General features: G+C 35.8%; 1 protein-coding gene across 5 annotated transcripts in view; it reads right to left on the bottom strand.

The window, feature by feature from the left end:
• The window catches only part of LOC148941823 (G protein-activated inward rectifier potassium channel 4-like), a 187,633-nt gene that overhangs the window by 147,043 nt on the left and 20,149 nt on the right, over nt 1-20,441 (bottom strand). For 3 of the 5 annotated variants that reach the window (XM_089103705.1, XM_089103702.1, XM_089103695.1), the window contains one exon: nt 12,270-12,429. The exons of the other annotated variants lie outside the window; for them this stretch is intronic. The gene's annotated coding sequence lies outside the window, so the exon portion shown is untranslated. The remainder of the gene's footprint in view (nt 1-12,269; nt 12,430-20,441) is intronic. 5 annotated transcript variants of the gene reach the window in all.

Raw genomic sequence — 20,441 nt, 5'->3', positions numbered from 1 at the left:
CGGAAAATTAATAGTCTTTTGTTCACCATTTTACATGAATAAACTGATTTAGTCAAGGGAATGAATCCTTATTCTAGAAGTCCTATTCCTACAAGTTAAGTTATAATAAAAGAATGTGGTAATTATATTGGCTTACACTGAAAATAATTGAACAGAAAAAATAAAACCCCGATAAATATTTACTAGTTGGTGTGACAAACACAGAGCAACGTTTGGATTAAAATTGTAAGCCAATACAATAAAGCTGACGTTTGGCTTTATTGTATAAAATTCAATAAAAAAATATCTGTCGAGGAGGTATCATTAGCAATAAACTATTTCTAATGAAGCATTTCAAGTCACCTGTTTATTGGGTACTAAATAACTACCATTTTTACCCCTCTCAAAACTTAATTTACTCCACACATACCATTTTTCCACACCAGCCACAAAACTCAATTCCTCCTAGAATTAGTTAAACTAAATACTTACCCCCGCCTCTCAAAGAAAGTTCAGAAAGACGCAATAGCCTTATTTATAGTCGAATGTTTACCCGAATATTTAATAAGTACCATTTTTCCGTACCACCCACAAAAATCAATTCCTCCTAGAAATATTTAGAGTAAATACTTACCCCCGCCCTAGAAAGTTCGGAAAAACACGATAGCCATATTTATAATGAAGCGTTTCTTAGTCGTATGTTTACCCGAATATTTAACAAGTACCATTTTTCCATACCATCCATAAAACTCAATTCCTCCTAGAATTATTTAAACTAAATAGTTACCCCCGCCCTAGAAAGTTCGGAAAAACACGATAGCCTAATTTATAGTGAAGCGTTTCTTAGTCGTATGTTTACCCGAATATTTAACAAGTACCATTTTTCCAAACCATCCATAAAACTCAATTCCTTCTAGAATTGTTTAAACTAAATAGTTACCCTCACCCTAAAAAGTTCGGAAAAACACGATAGCCTTATTTATAGTGAAGCGTTTCTTAGTCGTATGTTTACCCGAACATTTAACAAGTACCATTTTTCCATACTCTCCATAAAACTCAATTTCTCCTAGAATTATTTAAACTAAATAGTTATCCCCCGCCCTAGAAAGTTTGGAAAAACAAGATAGCCTTATTTATAGTGAAGCGTTTCTTAGTCGTATGTTTACCCGAATATTTAACAAGTACCATTTTTCCATACCAATCATAAACTCAATTCCTCCTAGAATTATTTAAACTAAGTAGTTACCACCGCCCTAGAAAGTTTGGAAAAACACGATAGCCTTGTTTATAGTGAAGCGTTTCTTAGTCGTATGTTTACCCGAATATTTAACAAGTACCATTTTACCATACCATTCATAAAACTCAATTCCTCCAAGAATTATTTAAACTAAATAGTTACCCCTGCCCTAGAAAGTTCAGAAAAATACAATAGCCTTATTTATAGTGAAGCGTTTCTTAGTCGTATGTTTACCCGAATATTTAACAAGTACCATTTTTCCAAACCAGCCACAAAACTCAATTCCTCCTAGAACTATTTAAACTAAACACTTACCCCCGCCTCTCAAAGAAAGTTCAGAAAGACACAATAGCATTATTTATAGTCGTATGTTTACCCGAATATTTAACAAGTACCATTTTTCCATACCAATCATAAACTCAATTCCTCCTAGAATTATTTAAACTAAGTAGTTACCCTAGAAAGTTTGGAAAAACACGATAGCCTTATTTATAGTGAAGCGTTTCTTAGTCGTATGTTTATTCAAATATTCAACACGTACCATTTTTCCACACCAGCCACAAAACTCAATTCCTCCTAGAATTAATTCAACTAAATACTTACCATCACCTCTCACAGAAAGTTCAGAAGGACACAATAGCCTTATTTATAGTCGAATGTTTACCCGGATATTTAACACGTACCATTTTTCCGTACCACCCATAAAAATCAATTCCTCCTAGAATTATTTAAACTAAATACTTACCTACACCCTAGAAAAACACAATAGCCTTATTTATAGTGAAGCGTTTCTTAGTCGTATGTTTACCCAAATATTCAACACGTACTATTTTTCCACACCAGCCACAAAACTCAATTCCTCCTAAAATTATTTAAACTAAATACTTACCCCCCTCCCCTCTCACAGAAAGTTCAGAAAGACAAAATAGCCTTATTTATAGTCGAATGTTTACCCGAATATTTAACACGTACCATTTTTCCGTACAACCCACAAAATCAATTCCTCCTAGAATTATTTAAAGTAAATACTTACCCCCGCCCTAGAAAGTTCGGAAAAACACGATAGCCTTATTTATAGTGAAGCGTTTCTTAGTCGTATGTTTACCCGAATATTTAACAAGTACCATTTTTCCAAACCATCCATAAAACTCAATCCCTCCTAGAATTATTTAAACTAAATAGTTACCCCCGGCCAAGAAAGTTCAGAAAAACACAATAGCCTTATTTATAGTGAAGCGTTTCTTAGTCACATGTTTACCCGAATCTTTAACAAGTACCATTTTTCCATTCCATCCATAAAACTCAATGCCTACCAGAATTATTCGAACTAAAAACTTACACCCGACGCTCACAGAAAGTTTGGACAGACACACTCGACTCATATATAGTCGACTAATTACCCGAATATTTAACACGTACCATTTTTCCGTACCACCCACAAAAATCAATTCCTCCTAGAATTATTTAAACTAAATATTTACCCCTGCCTTAGAAAGTTCGGAAAAACGCGATAGCAATATTTATAGTGAAGGGTTTCTTAGTCGTATGTTTATCCAAATATTTAACAAGTACCAGTTTTCCATACCATCCATAAAACTCAAATCCTCCTAGAATTATTTAAACTAAATACTTACCCCATCCCTAGAAAGTTCGGAAAAACACGATAGCCTTATTTATAGTGAAGCGTTTCTTTGTCGTATGTTTACCCGAATATTTAACAAGTACCATTTTTCCATACCATCCATAAAACTCAATTCTTCCTAGAATTATTTAAACTAAATAGTTACTCCCGCCCTAGAAAGTTCGGAAAAACACGATAGCCTTATTTATAGTGAAGCGTTTCTTAGTCGTATGTTTACCCGAATATTTAACAAGTACCATTTTTCCATACCATCCATAAAACTCAATTCCTCCTAGAATTATTTAAACTAAATAGTTACCTCTTCCCTAGAAAGTTCAGAAAAATACAATAACCTTATTTATAGTGAAGCGTTTCTTAGTCGTATGTTTACCCGAATATTTAACAAGTACCATTTTTCCACACCAGCCACAAAACGCAATTCCTCCTAGAATTATTTAAACTAAATACTTACCCCCCCCCCTCTCACAGAAAGTTCAGAAAGACAAAATGGCCTTATTTATAGTCGTATGTTTACCTGAATATTTAACAGGTACCATTTTTCCATATCATCCATAAAACTCAATTCCTCCTAGAATTATTTAAACTAAATACTTACCCCCGCCTCTCACAGTAAGTTCGGAAAGACACAAGAGCCTTATTTATAGTGAAGCGTTTCTTAGTCGTATGTTTACTCAAATATGCAACAAGTACCATTTTTCCACACCAGCCACAAAACTCAATTCCTCCTATAATTATTTCAACTAAATACTTACCCCCGCCTCTCACAGAAAGTTCAGAAAGAAACATTAGCCTTATTTATAGTCGTATGTTTACCCGAATATTTAACATGTACCATTTTTCCATATCATCCATAAAACTCAATTCCTCCTAGAATTATTTAAACTAAATACTTACCCCCGCCCTAGAAAGTTCGGAAAAACACAATAGCCTTATTTATAGTGAAGCGTTTCTTAGTGTTATGTTTACCCGAATATTTTACAAGTACCATTTTTCCATACCATCCATAAAACTGAATTCCTCCTAGAATTATTTAAACTAAATATTTACCCCCGCCCTAGAAAGTTCGGAAAAACACGATAGCCTTATTTATCGTGAACTGTTTCTTAGTCGTATGTTTACCCGAATATTTAACAAGTACCATTTTTCCATACAATCCATAAAACTCAATTCCTCCTAGAATTATTTAAACTAAATAGTTACCCCCGCCCTAGAAAGTTCAGAAATACACAATAGCCTTATTTATAGTGAAGCGTTTCTAAGTCGTATGTTTACCCGAATATTCAACACGTACCATTTTTCCATACCATCCATAAAACTCAATTCCTTCTAGAATTGTTTAACCTAAATATTTACCCCCCCCCTCTTACAGAAAGTTCGGAAAGACACAATAGCTTTATTTATAGTCGTATGATTACCCGAATATTTAACATGTACCATTTTTCCATACCATCCATAAAAATCAATTCCTCCTCACATAGTGTATTTTGATTTGGTTCAAGTTCCACCTCAAATACCTCATTCTGTCAAATTTTCAACTTGATATGTGTTGCCTACTACCAGGAACCAATGGGGGAATCCTCGCTCATAATTGCTAATCACATTAACCCTTTTTCTTCATCGTCAAGTACATGCTCCAAAAATATTTTACTCAGAGATTTCATGTAAAAAATTATCCAATCAATAATTACCCCTTTTTTGGAAATGACAATCAAACGCCAAGGAGCGTAATCTCCTCAAACACGTCAAACAGTTTCCATGTGCAGTTGACAACAATAGCAATAACCACATGCTTTTTTTTTTAATGTGCATTTCTAAATACAGGGACACAGCCATGGGTTTTTCTTGCGTAATTCAATGTATTTTTTCATGTATTTTTGAAAGCTTTATAAAACTTACTACTTATACCCCCAGGGCATAGCTTCCAACCCTTGCGCTGAGGGCTGGGGGGGGGGGGGAGTGTCATCCTCAAAGACATAATTTCCGGACTTTTCAACTACATTGAATAAAATAGCTATCTTACAATTGTTATTGGATGTTTTTGGGGAAACGGTGGGTTTGGGAGGGGTGTTAATTTTTTATTTTGATCATGCTCAAAGACATAAGAACTTTCCACTATGTTCAAAAAATTACCATCTCAAAATTTTGATTTGATATATTTGGAAAAATGGTGGGCGTGAGAGGGAGGTTAGTTGCCCTCCAATCAGTTTCCACTAGCCTATTAAAAAGGGCCCTAGCCCTTTCAATTTCCAATTGAAATGAAGTATCTACGACAACAATTTCTGTACAAAAAATATTATATGCCCCCAGGGCATAGCTTACGACCTTAGCCTTGATGACTCGGGGGGGGGGGAGTGTCATCCTCAAAAACCTAATTTCCAAAACTTTCATCTACGTTGAACAAAATGGTTATTTCCAAATATTCATTGGATATGTTTGGGAAAATGGTGAGCCTGAGAGGGGGGCAAGTTGCTATCCAATCACTTTCGAGGACACTAACTTTTTCAATTTCTAATCGAATGAGTCCTTTCTGAAGTTTCTACGACAACACTTTGTATAAAAACCTTATGTGCCCCAAGGGTATAATTTACAACCCTTGCCCTGATGGCTCTGAGGGGGTATTCATCATAAAAAACCTAATCTCCAGAACTTTGAACTACGTTGAAGAAAATAAATATCTCATAATTTTGATTGGAAGTGGTTGGGGAAATAATGGGTTTGAGAGGGGGGTTAGCTGCCCTTCAATTACTTTCAACTATTGAAAAGAACACTAACCCTTTCAATTTTCAATCGAATGAGTCCTTTTTGAAGTTTTACGACAACACTTTCTATAAAAACCTCATATGCCCCCAGTGCATAACTTACAACCCTCGCCTGAGGGCTATGCGGGTTGTCATACTCAAAGATATAATTTCCAGATTTTTCAACTGCGTTGAAAAATATGGCTATCTCAAAATTTTGATTGTAAGTGGGCGTGAGAAGGGTGTTAGTTTTCCTCCAATCTCTTTTGACTATTAAAAAGGGGACTAGCCCTTCTAAGTTTTAGAAGTCTCTATTACAACGCTCTATAAAAACCTTATATGTTCACTGGGCAAAACTTACAATCCTTGCCCTGGTGTGTGTATGGGGGGGGGGGTGATCATCCTCAAAGACATAATTTCCAGAACTTTCTACTACTATGAAAAAATTACTATCTCAAAATTTTGATTGGATGTGTTTTGGGAAATGGTGGGCGTGCAAGACAGGTTATTCGCACTCCAGTCAGTTTCGACTATTAAAAAGGGTACTAGCCCTTTCAATTTTCATTCGAATGAGCCCTTTTTAAGGTCTTTGCGAAAACCCTTTCTATAAAATCTTATACGCCCCCAGGGCAAAACTTAGAACCCTTACCCTGAGGGGTTGGGGGGGTATGTCATCCTCAAAATCATAATTTTCAAAACTTTCAACTACGTTGAATAAAATGCCTATCTCAAAATTTTAATTGGATGTGTTTGGGGAAACGGTGGGTGTGAGAGGGGGGTTAGTTGCTCACCATTCTCTTGTGAATATTAAAAAGAGCACTAGCCCTTTCAATTTTCAATCAAATGAGCCCTTTTTGAATTTTTACGATAACGCTTTCAATAAAAGCTTCATATGCCCCCAGGGAATAACTTGCAACTCTTGCCCTGTGGACTGCGGGGGGTCATCATCCTTAAGGACATAATTTCCGTAACTTTCAAATACGTTGAAAAAAATGGCTATCACAAAATTTTGATTGAATGTGTTTGGGAAAATGGGGGGCATGAGAGAGGGGTTAGTTGCCCTCCAACTACTTTTGACTTTTAAAAAGGCCACTGGCCGTTTCAGTTTCTAATGGAATGAGCCCTTTTTGAAGTTTCTGTGACAATTCTCTCTATAGAAACCTTATATGCCCCCAGGGCATAACTTACAACCCGTGCCCTGGGGGCTTAGGGGGGGAGGGGTGGTTGTCATCCTTAAAGACCTAATTTCCAAAATTTTCAACCATGTTGAACAAAATGGCTATCTAAAAATTTTGACTGTATGTCTTTGGGGAAAGGGTGGGCGTGAGAGGGGGATTAGTTGTCCTCCAATCACTTTCGACTATTAAAAATGATCACTCGCCATTTGAATTTCCAATTGAAATTGCCCTTTTTCAAGATTCTACGACAAAGCTTTCAATAAAAACCTTATATGCCCCAAGGGTATAATTTATTTCCCCTTCTCCGAGAGCTCTGAGGGGGTTTTCATCCTCCAAAACCTAATTTCCATAAATATTTTCGATAACAACTACGTTGAACAAAATGGTTATCTCAAAGTTTGGATTGGATGTGTTTGGATAAATGGTGGACGTGGAAGGGGTGTTAGCTGCCTTCCAATCACTTTCGGCTATTAAAAAGGGCACTAGCCATCTCAATATCCAAACGAATTAGCCCCTTTTTAAGATTCTACGACAAAGCTTTCTATGAAAACCTTGTATACCCCTAGGGCAAAACTTATAACCCTTGCCCTGAGGGCTCTGGGGGGAGTGTCATCCTCAAAGACCTAATTTTCAGATTTTTCAAATACGTTGAACAAAAAAGCTGTATTAAAAGTTTGATTAAATGTGTTTGGGAAAAAGGTTGGCGTGAGAGGGGGGTTAGTTGCCCTGAAATCACTTTCGACTATTAAAAAGGGAACTAGCCCTTTGAATTTCCAATCGAATGAGCCTTTTTTGAAGTTTTTACGACAACGCTTTCTATAAAAACCTTATACGCCCCCAGGGCATAACTTACTACCCTTGCCCTGAGGGCTGAGGGGGAGTGTCCTCCTCAAAAACATCGTTTCTATCTGAAAATCAATTACGTTGAACAAAATAGCTATATTAAAATTTTATTGGATGTTTGTGGGGAAATGGTGATGGTAGGAAGGGTTTTAGTTTTCCTCCAATCACTTTTAACTATTAAAAAAGGCACTATTCCTTCGAAGTTTCTATCAAAACGCTCTATAAAAACCTTATATGCCCCTAGGGCTTAATTTACAACGCTTGCTCTGGTGGGTGTTTGTGTGGTGGGGGGGGGGGGGGGTAATCATCCTCAAAGACATAATATCCAAAACTTTCAACTATGTTGAAAAAAATTGCTATCTCTAAATTTTGATTCGATGTGTCTGGGGAAATGAGGGCAAGGGTTGTAAGTTATTCCCTGGGGGCAAATAAGATTTTTATAGAAAATGTTGTCACAGAAACTTCAAATTGGGCTCATATGATTGGAAATTTAAAGGACTAGTGCCCTTTTTAATACTCGAAAGTGATTGGAGGGCAACCAGCTCTCAAGCTCATATTTCCCCAAACATATCCAATCAAAATTTTGAGATAGCCATTCTGTTCAACGTAGATAAAGTTTCTGGAAATTAGGTCTTTGAGGATGACACTTCCCCCAGAGTCCTCAGGGCTAAGGTCGTAAGTTATGCCCTGAGGGCATATAAGGTTTTGTTTTTATTGAAAATGTTGTTTCAGAAACTTCAAAAAAGGCTCATTAAATTGGAAATTGAAAGGGCTAGTGCCCTTTTTAATAGGCTAATTGAAACTGTTTGGAGGTTAAGTAACCTCCCTCTCACGCCCACCATTTCCCCAAACACATCGAATCAAAATTTAGAGATAACAATTTTTTTCAACGTAGTTGAAAGTTTTGGATATTTTGTCTTTGAGGATGATTGAACCCCCCCCCCCCACACACACACACACGCCCACCAGGGCAAGCGGTATAAAATATGCCCTGGGGGCATATGAGGTTTTTATAGAGCGTTTTGATAGAAACTTCGAAGGGCTAGTGCCCTTTTTATTAGTTTAAAGGGATTGGAAGAAAACTAACACCCTTCCCACGCCCACCATTTCCCAAAAACATCCAATAAAAGTTTTGATATAGCTATTTTGTTCAAAGTAGAGAGTGGAAAGGTGAAAGATCTTAAGCTGGACTGGCCAGCCATGACAAAAAACAACAAAGAGAAAAATCTCAGTGAAAAAAAAACAACAAATGAGACTGCGGCCAGTGGAGAGAAAAGAAACGACAAATGCAAAACAACGCGGATATTTCGCCTGTATCTAAACAAGGCATCTTCAGCACGATCAAAACAAAAGAAGAACAAGATAAAAAAAAAACAAGTTAAAACTAAAAAAAAACCAATAACACCACAAAAAAATATATACAATAGGCGCAAACTGATCCACGTAGGGAAAAGATGCTATTATGGAGTTACTTCGGTGAAAACACCAGAGCAACTGAGGAAAAATAATAAAATGGAAATTACTTTAACTATTCTGTTGCGAAATAATCCTTTTATTGGCTATTATTGAAGCAATTTGGCAACGTTAAACCCAATTTAGAAAAGGTATTTCTTTGGATATAGTCAAAAATCCACAAACTATGCCTTCGAAGATGATATATTCTCCCCCCCTCTGACCACATTAGGTTGCAAGATTACATTAGGTTGTAAGATATTTCATATAATATCACGAATCTTCTCAAATAGAGCCAATAAATTACTTCAAAGGGAAAAAATAAACCCTCTAAACTATACACAATCGTAGAATTTATTTACGTTTGCACTAATCCACTCCACCACGGCAAATACTTTCACACTTTATAGTATTTTACACCTTATGATAAAAATAATTTCTAAGCAAATTTTGTAGTGCGAAAGCTCGTAGTAAAAAACAAGTTTTATTGTGCGGAACAGCGCGGAAGCTCTGGCTCATTAAGGAGCAGGGTGTTTCCATGTGTTAGTTTTTTCCATTTCCCCACGCCATTTCCTATGGAATAAATTGTTGTAAAATGTTGGATGGACTTCTGAGTGAGAATTGAAGTTTCTTGTGCTTCTTTTTAAAGTCAAAAGGTCTGTCTTAAACGGTCACTAGCCCCCCTCTTACACCCTTTAAAGTTGCCTTTCCACTCTCAACCCTAAACCCAATTTAGAAAAGCCATTTCTTTGGATATAGTCAAGAATCCACAGACTCTGCTTTCGAAGATGATATATCCCCCCCCCCCCTCTGCCCACATTAGGTTGCAAGATTACATTAGGTTGTAAGATATTTCATATAATATCACGAATCTTCTCAAATAGAGCCAATAAATTACTTCAAAGGGAAAAAATAAACCCTCTAAACTATACACAATCGTAGAATTTATTTACGTTTGCACTAATCCACTCCACCACGGCAAATACTTTCACACTTTATAGTATTTTACACCTTATGATAAAAATAATTTCTAAGCAAATTTTTTAGTGCGAAAGCTCGTAGTAAAAAACAAGTTTTATTGCGCGGAACAGCGCGGAAGCTCTGGCTCATTAAAGAGCAGGGTGTTTCCATGTGTTAGTTTTTTCCATTTCCCCACGCCATTTCCTATGGAATAAATTGTTGTAAAATGTTGGATGGACTTCTGAGTGAGAATTGAAGTTTCTTTTGCTTCTTTTTAAAGTCAAAAGGTCTGTCTTAAACGGTCACTAGCCCCCCTCTCACACCCTTTAAAGTTGCCTTTCCACTCTCAACCCTAAACCCAATTTAGAAAAGCCATTTCTTTGGATATAGTCAAGTATCCCCAAACTATGCTTTCGAAGATGATATATCCCCCCCCCTCTGCCCACATTAGGTTGCAAGATTACATTAGGTTGTAAGATATTTCATATAATATCACGAATCTTCTCAAATAGAGCCAATAAATTACTTCAAAGGGAAAAAATAAACCCTCTAAACTATACACAATCGTAGAATTTATTTACGTTTGCACTAATCCACTCCACCACGGCAAATACTTTCACACTTTATAGTATTTTACACCTTATGATAAAAATAATTTCTAAACAAATTTTGTAGTACGGAAGCTCGTAGTAAAAAACAAGTTTTATTGCACGGAACAGCGCGGAAGCTCTGCCTCATTAAGGAGCAGGGTGTTTCCATGTGTTAGTCTTTTCCATTTCCCCACGCCATTTCCTATGGAATAAGGTGTTGTAAAATGTTGGATGGACTTCTGAGTGAGAATTGAAGTTTCTTGTGCTTCTTTTTAAAGTCAAAAGGTCTGTCTTAAACGGTCACTAGCCCCCCTCTTACACCCTTTAAAGTTGCCTTTCCACTCTCAACCCTCAACCCCATTTAGAAAAGCCATTTCTTTGGATATAGTCAAGAATCCACAGACTATGCTTTCGAAGATGATATATTCCCCCCCCCCTCTGACCACATTAGGTTGCAAGATTACATTAGGTTGTAAGATATTTCATATAATATCACGAATCTTCTCAAATATAGCCAATAAATTACTTCAAAGGTAAAAAATAAACCCTCTAAACTATACACAATCGTAGAATTTATTTACGTTTGCACTAATCCACTCCACCACGGCAAATACTTTCACACTTTATAGTATTTTACACCTTATGATAAAAATAATTTCTAAGCAAATTTTGTAGTGCGAAAGCTCGTAGTAAAAAACAAGTTTTATTGTGCGGAACAGCGCGGAAGCTCTGGCTCATTAAGGAGCAGGGTGTTTCCATGTGTTAGTTTTTTCCATTTCCCCACGCCATTTCCTATGGAATAAATTGTTGTAAAATGTTGGATGGACTTCTGAGTGAGAATTGAAGTTTCTTGTGCTTCTTTTTAAAGTCAAAAGGTCTGTCTTAAACGGTCACTAGCCCCCCTCTTACACCCTTTAAAGTTGCCTTTCCACTCTCAACCCTAAACCCAATTTAGAAAAGCCATTTCTTTGGATATAGTCAAGAATCCACAGACTATGCCTTCGAAGATGATATATCCCCCCTGACCCATAAGCCAAGGTTGCAAATTATGCAAGTTGCCCATTGTTGACGTATTGATTTTATTATGTGGAAAGGGAGGTGTACTCAAGCCTTGGCCTCATAAAAGCCTAAGGGTTTTAAGCTGAGCTGAGAAGGATGGAAGTGAAGAAGGATATTATACTAAATCAAAATATAGTATGCCAATCCAGGATGTCAACAGCTCGTATCTGAAAACCTCTGAAACAGCTAAGGATATCGAGTAGAAACTGTGAGGAACCATAAAGGGGCATGTGAAACTAAATCAAAAGACACTGAGAGTGTCCAAGGTTGACAGAAAAATTTATATACAATATCTCAATAACGACTAACGCCTGGATCGTAGACAAAATGGACTGAAAGTAAAGACTTTTGGTAGGAAAAAGGGACCAGACTAGGGACCGATTTTTATAAAAAAAAAACAGAAAAAAATAGGCCTACCAAGACATCCTTTTGAAAATCAAAATAGAAATAAATTTTGAATTCTTACATACACAAATGATAATCAAGTCAGCATCTGCACCCTACACTTAAGGTCTGAGAAATTAATTATAATCTGCTTCTAACATTTGTTCTCTCATGTACATTATAACATTTTTTCACAAAATCCCTTACCCTGATAGATAACCAATATATCGACTGTTCATTCCTGTATTTTACTTCACTTGTATCACCATGATTGACAAAGAATGAAAAGATATTTATCGGAAGCTTCACAGTGTGGAAGCATCAGCAGCCTAAAGTATTCTTCCACAAAAGGTAGTCTTGAAATTACCTGAAAAAAAAAACGGAATACCAAGCACTGTTCACTTTGTGCAACTTTAACATAGCTATTTTGAATACCTTATATTAAAGCGAATATAGCATAAAAAACAGAGAGTGAGTAAGCCAAAGAGATATGTTTTTTTTGGCAACTTTTTCCTAAACATTCAAAATCAACTCCGGCTTTCCTTTTTAAGAGGTGGTATAGCCTTCCAAACTGCTGTCTTAAATTCTTTGTCCTTGTCATGTTCAGCTTTTACTACATCTAACATAGCCTTTTCTAACCCAATTGAATTTTGACTCGATAGCGTTATCTAGTCTTTTGGCCACTTGTTTCACAAATACTTGCTAAAATTATATCCTGTACTAAAACCTGTTCTTTCTTCCTTTCCACATCACTTTCTAATGCAACATTAGATTCTGTTTCTTTTTCACGGCCTTCTTTCAACGCACGGTGCTTTTCTTCTTCAAGCCGCTTTCTCTCTTCTTCTTTTGTTTCTTGAGACTTCTTGGCAGGACCGCTTTGAAGACACTTTTTGGTACAATCCCGTTATATGTACCTTTCTAATAAGTCAAGTTTGGTTAATGCTAATGAAATAAAATAAAATACGATGAATATATAATAGTTTAGAAACAAATTTCGGCTATATATTTGCACATTAAAGGGGGGGGGGGGTAAAGCATTGCATAGATTAAAAACGTGACCTAGCCTAGGTACCTTTCTCCCCCACCCCTAAAATCCAAAAAAACACAGTTTAATATCGTATACGCAATGAAGACCTTGCTATCATTGCCTACTCTACAACAGGTATGACGTCATTAAACGGGTTTTATCATTGCCAGTCTATAGTGATTAAACCGAGAGGCCCATCTGATGGGATTGTACCCACTTTTCATATACCGATTGAACAGACCCTGCATAGAAAAAAATCTCAGACGGGATGGCATATAATTCAGTTTTCTCACTGCACAGCTTCAATGCAACTTAGACGGTTAGTTTCGCACTACGGGTTCTCTTCAAAATCAATGTTTGCTGCTGGTTGATGCATCTTTTGATTTTGCAAAAACCACATTCTACATTAGTCCTTCCATGTGAAACGATGAGACTAGCACGCATGATATTGGTCAAATTACAACAAATTCTCATCCTTGTTACAAGTGAGGAAATTGGTCCAATAGCTATCAACTCGTTGGTCTTGTGGGTGCAACCTGTCAACACCAACACTAATTGGCAATTGGTGTGCATACTCCTTTAATGTTGAGATAATTTTTATCAAAGAGCAAACAAGGAATTTTTGCTCTTTGAGTAATATTAATTTTATTCAAAGCAATATTTATGGTATCAATGAATGGTATCAAACTTTATTTTTTCAGGAGAGTTTGAGGAGGTATAAAACTAAATTAAACAATGCAATGTGTCCAGATTTTAAGAAGGGTGTTTGTTATTAAATATTGTTGAAAAGTGTTCTTCAACATATTAATTCGAAGCCAAACTATGGATTCTTAGAGAAAAAAAAAATTAAAAATTTCATTTTCATTTCCCGTTGAATTACTATTTCAATAAGAAATTAAGAGAAATTAATTTAAAAACTTTTCAACAAAATAAATTTTCAATGACTTGAAACTACCACAAATAACTGTCAATATATAAATGAAACTCAACATGAAAATATATTATAATAAATAATCAAGTCAAACTCAAAACGTTCAGAAATTACCATGAGAAATTACCAAGAGGGGCTAACGCCCCTCTTGCCCTCTGAAGACAAGAACATAATTTGCAATTAACGGTCGTCACAATAACATAGTTATAGTGTCTAATAAATACATCTCAAACTTTAAGAAATAATTGGTCGGAGAAATCAAGTATACTTTAAATTTTAACTAGAAAGGACCAGAGGGAGCTTATTGGGGGCAATAAGTGCTCGAAAGAATTTTGCTGCAAACAATCCATCAACTCCGCCACTGCTCATTTGCAATCATGGACTGAATTATAAGTCAGCTACTCGATTGGGTTGGTTATAAGTAGAAAGGGGGGTCCGACTCCCATTACTCACCCCTGCTGCCATCTACAATTTATTGTAACTCTGTCAGTACACCAAATAAGGGCATGGCTTCACCAGGGAGAATGATTGCATAATCGAAGTGGGTCAATGACCTAAATTTCCAAAGGTCGATTTATTTGATGTTGTTGTTTTGGCCTAGTGTTTCAAAGAGAATTGTTTCAGAGCGAATGTTTATTAATATCTTTGGAGTTCTTCCATGAAAATTGTTTCCGGGCGAATGTTTTTTAATGTCTGACAGATGATGTCATGGTTGATTGATTTGTCACGAAAGGGGAATTAATTTGTTGTTTCTAAGGGGAATTATTTATTCACAAAGGGTTTCCCAGTAATTTCAAATGTGACAGAGCAGGGATGTCAAAAACAAAAGGAACACGCAGAAATTACGTTTAGGGGTTATTTGGGCGAAACCGTTTTAGACATTTTAGGGAATTATTTCGGCGAAACAGTTAGAGACATTTTAAAAGATGATTTTAGAAGATGTTTTAGAAGAGTATTTGAGGGTGAAACTCTGTGGTCGTTATAATACACAAGTTCCATTTGAACAGTATCGTGAGGTCCCCTACCCCAACCCCAAAAGGCTCCGATCCCCCTACCCGAACCCCGAAGTATGCCCCCGGCCCTCAAAGGTCCCCCGAGCTCCCAAAGAGCCCCCGGCGCCCCAATGGCCCCTGAGCCCCCCATTTTTATTACTTTTTTAAGGCTTTATTATATCTTTTAAGAACAAGTTATTTTACTAATGTCCATCCTAAACCCATTTTACTAGTTGAAGTAGCCATCCTTTTCACCCAAAACTTTACTTTACTGCTTTTTTGAATGCTCCAACACCAAGCAATACTTTTCAAAGGCATTTCAGAACCAGTTCTTTTCTTAATATCCTTCCTAAACCCATTTTACAAGTTGAAGTACCCATCCTTTTCACCCACAACTTTACTTTACAGCTTTTGAATACCACAACACCAAGCAATACTATTCAAAAGGCATTTCAGAACAAGTTCTTTTCATAATATCCCTCCTAAACCCATTTTACAAATTGATCTTTTCTTAATATCGTTCCTAAACCCATTTTACAAGTTGAAGTACCCATCCTTTTCACCCCCAACTTTACTATACTGCCTTTTTGAATGCCCAACACCAAGCAATACTTTTCAAAAGGCATTTCAGAACAAGTTATTTTCTTAATGTTCCCTCCTAAACCCATTTTACAAGTTGAAGTACCCATCCTTTTCACCCACAACTTTACTTTACAGCTTTTTGAATGCTCCAACACCAAGCAATACTTTTCAAAGGGCATTTGAAGTAGCCATCCTTTTCACTCACAACTTTACTATACTGCTTTATTGAATGATCAAATACCAAGCAATACTTTTCAAAGGCATTTCAGAACCAGTTCTTTTCTTAATGTCCTTCCTAAACCCATTTTACAAGTTGAAGTACCCATCCTTTTCACCCCACAACTTTACTTTATCGCTTTTTGGATACCTCAACACCAAGAAATACTTTTCAAAAGACATTTCAGAGCAAGTTCTTTACGTAATGTCCCTTCTAAACCCATTTTCCAACTTGAAGCATCCATTCTTTTCACCCACAACTTTACATTACAGCTTTTTGGATAACCGAAAATCAAGAAATACTTTTCAAAAAGCATTTCAGAGCAACTTCTTTTCATAATGTCCCTTCTAAACCCATTTTCCAACTTGAAGCATCCATTCTTTTCACCCACAATTTTACTTTACAGTTTTTTGGATACCTCAACACCAAGAAATACCTTTCAAAAGACATTTCAGAGCAAGTTCCTTTCTTAATGTCCCTTCTAAGTCCATTTTCCAACTTGAAGTACCCCTCCTTTTCACCCACAACTTTACTTTACAGCTTTTTGGATGCCTCAACACCAAGAAATACCTTTCAAAAGGCATTTCAGAGCAAGTTCCTTTCTTAATGTCCCTTTTCAGAGCAAGTTCCTTTCTTAATGTCCCTTCTAAGCTCATTTTCCACCTTGAAGTATCCTTCCTTTTCACCCAAAGCTTGACTTGACAGCTTTCTGGATACCTCAACACCAAGGAATACCTTTCAAAAGGAATTTCCGATCAAGTTCCTTTCTTAATGTCCCTTCGAAACCCATTTTACAACTTGAAGTAACATTCCTTTTCACCCACAACTTTACATTAAAGCCTTTTTGGATACCTCAACACCAAGAACTACCTTTCAAAAAGCATTTCAGAGCAACTTCTTTTCATAAAGTCCCTTCTAAACCCATTTCCAACTTGAAGCATCCATTCTTTTCACCCACAACTTTACTTTAAAGTTTTTTGGATCCCTCAACACCAAGAAATACTTTTCAAAAGACATTTCAGAGCAATTGTCTTTCTTAATGTCCCTTCTAAGTGCATTTTCCAACTTGAGGTATCCTTCCTTTTCACCCACAACTTTACTTTACAGCTTTTTGGATACCTCAACACCAAGAAATACCTTTCAAAAGGCATTTTAGAGCAGGTTCCTTTCTTAATGTCCCTTTTCAGAGCAAGTTCCTTTCTTAATGTCCCTTTTCAGAGCAAGTTCCTTTCTTAATGTCCCTTCTAAGCCCATTTTCCAACTTGAAGTATCCTTCTTTTTTACCCCCAACTTTACTTTACAGATTTTTGGATACCTCAACTCCAAGAAATACCTTTCAAAAGGCATTTCAGAGCAAGTTCCTTTCTTAATGTCCCTTTTCAGAGCAACTTCTTTTCTTAATGTCCCTTCTAAACCCATTTTTCAACTTGAAGTACCCATCCTTTTCACCCACAACTTTACTTTACAGCTTTTTGAATGATCCAACACCAAGCAATACTTTTCAAAAGGCATTTCAGAGCAAATTCCTTTCTTAATGTCCCTTCTAAAACCATTTTACAAGTTGAAGCATCCATCCTTTTCACCCACAACTTTAATTTACAGCTTTTTGGATACCTCAGCACCAAGAAATACTTTTCTAAAGGCATTTCAGAGCAAGTTCCTTTCTTAATGTCCATCCCAAACCCATTTTCCAACTTGAAGTACCCATCCTTTTCACCCACAACTTTACTTTACAGTTTTTTGGATACCTCCAACACCAAGCAATACCTTTCAAAAGGTATTTCAGAGCAAGTTCCTTTCTTAATGTCTCTCCTAAGCCCATTTTTCCAACTTGAAGCATCTATCCTTTTCACCCCCAACTTTACTTTACAGCTTTTTGGATACCTCAACACCAAGAAATACTTTTCAAAAGACATTTCAGAGCAAGTTCCTTTCTTAATGTCCATCCCAAACCCATTTTCCAAGTTGAAGTACCCATCCTTTTAACCCACAACTTTACTATACTGCTTTTTTGAATGCTCCAACACCAAGCAATACTTTTCAAAGGCATTTCAGAACCAGTTCTTCTCTTAATGTTCTTCCTAAACCCATTTTTCCAAGTTGAAGTACCCATCCTTTTCACTCACAACTTTACTTTACAACTTTTTGGATGCCTCAACACCAAGAAATACTTTTCAAAAGGCATTTCAGAGCAAGTTCCTTTCTTAAAGTCCCTCCTAGACCCATTTTACAAGTTGAAGCATCCATCCTTTTCACCCACAGCTTTACTTTACAGCTTTTTGGTTCTTTTGAATGTGCCAATACCATGCAATACTTTTCAAAGACATTTCAGAACAAGTTCTTTTCATAATGTCCATCCTAAACCCATTTTACAAGTTGAAGTACCCATCCTTTTCACCCACAACTTTACTTTACAGTTTTTTGAATGCTCGAACATCAAGCAATACTTTTCAAAGACATTTCAGAACAAGTTCTTTTCTTAGTGACCGTCCTAAACCCATTTTACAAATTGAAGTACCCATCCTTTTCACCCAAAACTTTACTTTACAGCTTTTTGGATACCTCAACACCAAGCAATACTTTTCAAAGGGCATTTCAGAACAAGTTCTTTCTTAAGGTCTTTCCTAAACCCATTTTACAAGTTGAAGTACCCATCCTTTACAGCCAACACCAAGCAATACTTTTCAAAAGGCATTTCACAACAAGTTCCTTTCTTAATGTCCCTCCTAAACCCATTTTACAAGTTGAAGTACTCATCCTTTTCTCCACAACTTTACTTTACAGCTTTTTTTCTTAATGTCCCTCCTAAACCCATTTTACAAGTTTAAGTACCCAACTTTTTCACCCAGAAGTATACTTCACAGCTTTTTGAATGTCCACAATACCAAGCAATACTTTTCAAACGGCATTTCAGAACAGGTTATTTTCTTAGTGTCCTTCCTAAACCCATTTTACAAGTTGAAGTTCCCAGCCTTTTCACCTGCAACTATACTTTACAGCTTTTTGAATGCCAAATCATCAAGCAATACTTTTCAAAGACATTTCAGAACAAGTTCTTTTCTTAATGTCCCTCCTAAACCCATTTTACAAGTAGAAATACCCATCCTTTTCACCCACAACTTTACTTTACAGCTTTTTGAATGCCCCAACACCTAGCAATACTTTTCAAAAGGCATTTCAGAACAAGTTACTTTCTTAATGTCCCTCCTAAACCCATTTTACAAGTTGAAGTACACATCCTTTTCACCACAACTTTACTTTACAACTTTTTTTCTTAATGTCCCTCCTAAACCCATTTTACAAGTTGAAGTACCCAACTTTTTCACCCAAAACTATACTTCACAGCTTTTTGAATACCCAAAACACCAAGCAATACTTTTCAAAAGGCATTTCAGAACAAGTTCTTTTCTTAATGTCCCTCCTAAACCTATTTAAACAAGTTGAGGTACCCATCCTTTTCACCACAACTTTACTTTACAACTTTGGTGCACGCCACAATATCATGCAAGTTTCCACTTCAGTTCAGATTTTTTTTTGTGCACGCCACAATATCATGCAAGTTTCCACTTCAGTTCAGATTTTTCTCAAAGAGATGAAAAAACTTAAAATACTGTTCCAAATTTTTTATAGAAGATAGAAAGTTCAAGTTATCTTCTGAATTTTATTAAAGAACTTACAGTTCAATTCTAATTTCTCCAAAAAAAATAAAAATCTTCCACTTCAGTTCTTAATTTCACCAGGACACAAGGAAATTTTAAGTTCTATTTGAAATTTTTCCATAGAAGATAGAAAAAGCTATACCTTGGTTGTGAATAGTTTCCCGGAAGATAAAATTTCTACTTCAATTTTAAATTTTCTCAATGAAGTGAAGAAAAGTTCAAGTTCTAGTCATCACGCAAGACTCCACTTCAGTTCAGATTTTTCTCAAAGAGATGAAAAAATTTAAAATAATGTTCCAAATTTTTCATAGAAGATAGAAAGTTCAAGTTATCTTCTGAATTTTATTAAAGAACTTACAATTCAAGTCTAATTTCTCCAAAGAAAATAAAAATCTTCCACTTCAGTTCTTAATTTCACAAAGACACAAGGAAATTTAAAGTTCTATTTGAAATTTCTCAATGAAGTGAAGAAAAGTTCAAGCTCTCTTCTGAATTTTCTCAATGAAAAAGAAATTAGTTGTTGATCAATTCTATTTTTCCAAATAACATAAAAAGGTTCCACTTCAGTTCAGATGTTTTCCCAAAGACATAAATTTAAAATTCTCCTCCAAATTTTTTGTAGAAGATAGAAAAAGTTACACATTGATCACGAATATTTCACTATGAAGATAAGAAGCTAATTTTCTCATTGATGTGAAGAAAAGTTCAAGTTCTTTTCCTAACTATCCATATGAAAAGAAATAAGTTACAGATCAATTCTATTTTTCAAGAAAAAATAAAAATTTTCCACTTCAGTTCAGATTTATCTCAAAGAGATGGAAAAATTTAAAATTACTGTTCTAAATTTTTCATAGAATAGAAATAAGTTACAGATCAATTATATTTTTCAAGAAAAAATTAAAATTTCCCACTTCAGTTCAGATTTTTCTCAAAGAGATGGAAAAATTTTAAATTACTGTTCTAAATTTTTC

Source organism: Artemia sp. Qi Xiang Cuo, chromosome 17, assembly GCF_049724085.1.
Source record: "Artemia sp. Qi Xiang Cuo chromosome 17, ASM4972408v1, whole genome shotgun sequence".
NCBI lineage: Eukaryota > Metazoa > Arthropoda > Branchiopoda > Anostraca > Artemiidae > Artemia > Artemia sp. Qi Xiang Cuo.
Note: the sequence above shows the minus strand (reverse complement) of the source record. Positions and strands in the feature narration are given on the sequence as shown.